The following is a 5,000-nucleotide window of genomic DNA, read 5'->3' as shown; positions in this document are numbered from 1 at the left end:
CGACGATCCGCAGCCAGCCAATCAGGAATAGCGACCTAAGCTGAACTTGGATCGCCACAACCTATTTTCCTGTAAGAGGGTCATTGCCCTGCCTAGGTGCCGCCCCGAGAAAAAAGACAGTAGCAAAGACAGAAAGGACACACTTGGTCTACCGACCTCAACTGCCCACCCCAAACCTCCAATTATCTGCACCCACAAATTGTGTACCAGTGCTAATTTTAATCCTTATTTCCAGAGTCATTTCTTGTCACATATATATTATATCATGCCCTATATATGTGATTAGTGCTAATATTGATTCTTATTTCCAGAGTCATTTCTTGTCACATATATATCATATCGTGTCTATATACTGTGATTATATATATTATATCGTCCCTAAATACTGTGTTTATTGAAGTTATAATATATTGTTATTGTATCGTGCTGTGTTTGACACCAACCTTTTATTTCTCTGTGGGGATATTAGAGTATTAATAGTACATATGTATATTTATATGAATTAATATTATTTATAAATACATATATAATTTTATATATACATACATATACATACATATATATATATATATATATATATATATATATATGTCTACTAAAATATTTATACAGATATACATATAAATGTACACAAAATACACATATACATACATATACATATACACATATATACCCATGTCCTGTGTTTACATACATATTTACAGATATGTACATCTATATGTACAATATCTATATACAAAAAACTCTCTATCTCTCCATATATGTATTACATATTATATATACATATATATATATATATATATTTATATATATATATTATATATATAGATATATATTATATATATATATAATATATATATTATATATATTATATTTATAAAAATGTGTATGTTTATATGTTATATATCTATATATACACACATACACAAACTATATACTTGTCAGTAGATATTTTTGTGTATGTGTTTTTTCTGTTTAAATATTATGCATATAAATGTTTAAATAAAGAGATGTGTATATTACACATACACACAAATATCTACTGACAAGTATATAGTATGTGTATGTGAGTTATATAGATATATACAATAAACATACACATATATAAATATATATATATATATATATAAATATATATATATATATATATATATATATATACACATAAAATACATATTCATCCATATATTCATATATATATATATATATATATATATTTATATATGTGTATGTTTATATGTATCTATTTATATATAAACACATAAATATACTATATATTTGTGTAAGATGTGTAATATACACATCTCTTTATTTAAACATATATATGCATAACTATTTAAACAGAAATAAACACATACATATATGAATATATACAATGTATGTATACATATAAAAGTGTATATATATATATATATATATATATATATATATATATATATATATATATATTATAAAAGTTTACATATTCAACATAAAAAAACAGTTTACATCGCTTTAACCATATATATAGCAGATTGTTCATCCAGCAAGTTATGAGTTGTGTCAATGACGAGCCTAGTTTGGTTTCTCTCCAAAAGAGGTTTATACCCAATAATTGATTGTCTATGATAGATGAATGGGTTAAACATGTTAGATCTCGTCAGAATTTCCTTAATCCACCTTGTAAATCCAGTTCAGCCTAACAGAATGGTCCAAAACACACACACACACACACACACACACACACACACACACACACACACACACATATATAATATATATATATATATATATATATATATATATATATATATATTTTATAAAAGTCCAATACAAATATAACTTTTTAACTGAATAACTCAGATCTTTGAATAACTCAGATCCTTGAATAATTCAGATCTTTAAAAAATTCAGATCATTGAATAATTCTCTATCTATCTATCTATCTATCTCTCCCTCCCTCTCTCTCTATTTTCTCTTTCTCTTTCTCTCTCTCTCTCTTTCTCTATCTATCTCTCCCTCCCTCTCTCTCTTTATCTCTCTCTATCTCTCTCTCTCTTTTTCCCTTCCTCTCTTTTCTTCCCTACCCCCATCTCTCTCTCTCTCTCTCCATATGGTAAAGATTAATTACATTAGTATATACATATCTGTAATGTATATATATCAAATTATATTACCATATATTTTCTAGATTAATCCAAAGAGATTAGAACATCCTGAGTGCAAGGAAAGTGCATATTTTACAGAAACCAACACATCTACACATTTCTCTTTATCTTTTTTTTTTTGTATTTTTTTTTTTTTCTTTTTTAACCCATTAGTTAATTTTTTTTAGCCACAAGTTATTATTATTTTTTTTAGACCTCCAGTTATTATTATCATTATTATATATATTTTTTTTACCTCAAGTTAATTTTTTCTCTTTTTTTAACCTCAAGTTAATTCTTTTTAACTTATAGTTAATTTATTTTTAACCTCAACTTAATTTTTTTATCTTTTATTTTTAATCCTTTATTTAAATTAAGATAATTCAGTTAGGAAAACCCCTCATCTCCTAGGCTAGGAAAGTTTTTTAAGGTCTTATTATGATCTTTATTTAAAATGTGATTAAAAAATATATATAGATCCTTTTTAGTAGTTTTGGATGTTTTCATGAAATTTTGGCTTGTCTTTACTTGAAATGTGACTTTTTTTAACCTTTATAAACCTGCTCCCCTTCCCCCTACCACCAACCAAAAAAAAAAAAAAAAAAAAAAAAAAAAAAAAATCCCATGTCCCGAATATTGCAAGGGATATGGTGAAAAATATAGGAGAGAGAAAAAAAATTATATATATATATTCCATTTCCTCTAGAATTAGCATACAAGAGGTTGTTGCTCCTGTTGGTGCTCCAGCAAAGAACAACAAACCCGAGCCATGTTAAAAAAAAAAAAAAAAAAAAAATATTATGCTTAAACAGGATGTGGGTTTGTTGTTCTTTGCTGGAGCGCCAACAGGAGAGGCAACCCAAAAGAAACTCAATCACGGCTAAAAAATTCAAAATTACAATTAAATATCTTATCTTATCTTGCCAAATTAATAAGTAAAGGAAGGTGATAATAAATAATGAAATAATAAATGATAAAAATAAGATAATAAAAAGATGAATAGTAAATAATAAAATAATTAACAATAATAAAAAAATAAATAATAATAAATAAATAATAAAAACAATAATAATCATTTTATTTTCTCTATCTATTTATCTATCCATCTATCTGTCTATCTATCTGTCATTTTATCTACCATGATTCCATCTATCTATCTATCTATCTTTCTATCTGTCTATCTATCTATCTGTCTGTCCATCTATCCATCCCTTCTTTCATCGATCTATCTATCTACTTTCTTATTTTCTTTATTTTATTTTACTTACCTCTTTATCTCCTCCTTAATTAACTCTCCTTCAATCCTCTCGGAAAATCGAGGAAAAAAGACAAAAAAAAAAGATACTAATGATTAACTAAAATATGTTTTTCTTGATGTTGAAGGAGACGAGGCTTTCGCTTTGTTGCCGTTCGCGTAAGTTGAATCCGGATTAAATCACCGTTCGCGTAAGGGAATCCGGATCGACTTGACGTTCGCGGAGGGAATCCAGGTGTGTACATATATTTGTATATATAGATATGATATATATATATTTATATATATAAATGTGTAACACACACACACACATATATATGTGTGTGTGTGTGTCGTTGTCGAGATATATGTATATGTATATAGATACATATATGTATATCTATCTATCTATCTATCTATCTATATATATATATATATATATATATATATATATATATATATGTGTGTGTGTGTGTGTGTGTGTGTGTGTGTGTGTGTGTGTGTGTGTGTGTGTGTGTGTGTGCATACTTATATGTATGTATATATATATATATTATTATATATATATATATATGCATATATATGCATATATATGCATATATATGTGTATATATGTATATATCTGTATAATGTAAATATAAATTTATATATGTATATTGTATATATGTATGCATATATGTATATATATCTATAAATTGTATATACATAAATGTGTATGCATATATGTGTGCATATATGTATACAAATATGATATAAAAAAGGTATGTATACATATGCATGTGTTTTTTGATATATGTATATTATGTATAGGTAAATATATGTATATGTATATAGGTATATATATTTATATGTATATGTATATATGTATATATATTTATATGTATATATGTGTTATGTACATATATTTTAATATTAATATATATATATATTTTATAAAATATATATATATATATATATATGTATATGTATATATGTATATATGTATGGAAGATGGAATAATGCAATGCCGCATTGATATCGATAAATAACAACCCTCCCTGACCAGGACTCGAATCTAGGTCACTCCGGGTATGAAACCGGAGGCCAGTGCTAAAACCAACGCGCACACGACCAACTAAAAGGAGTGTGCAACTAAGATCTTACTAGCTTCATAGACATTACCTATCTACTCATACTTGAGTAATGATAGCGAAGTTTTACGCTCACTCCCCGTGGGCACTCGGTGGAAATTCATTTAGCAATTCAAATCCCAAGTCAGATGTACCGAGGTGTATATATATATATGAAAATGGATATGCAATGCCGCATTGATATCGATAAATAACAACCCTCCTGAACAGGACTCGAACCTAGGTCACTCCGGGTATTTAAACCGGAGGCCAGTGCTAAACCACCGCGCCACACGACCCACTAAAAGGAGTGTGCAACTAGGGTCTTTCTAGCTCCCTAGACATTACCTATCTACTCGTACTTGAGTAATGTAGCGAAGTTTTACGCTCACTCCCCGTGGGCACTCGGTGGAACTGATTTAGCAATTCAAATACTAAGTCAGATGTACCGAGGTATAATATGAAAGATGGAATAATGCAATGCCGCATGATACGATAAATAACAACCCCCTCCTGTCAGACTCAAGATCC

The sequence above is a fragment of the Penaeus monodon genome, chromosome 44 (genome assembly GCF_015228065.2).
Source record: "Penaeus monodon isolate SGIC_2016 chromosome 44, NSTDA_Pmon_1, whole genome shotgun sequence".
Classification (NCBI taxonomy): Eukaryota; Metazoa; Arthropoda; class Malacostraca; order Decapoda; family Penaeidae; genus Penaeus; species Penaeus monodon.
The sequence above is the reverse complement of the archived record's forward strand: the minus strand, read 5'-3'. Positions refer to the sequence as shown.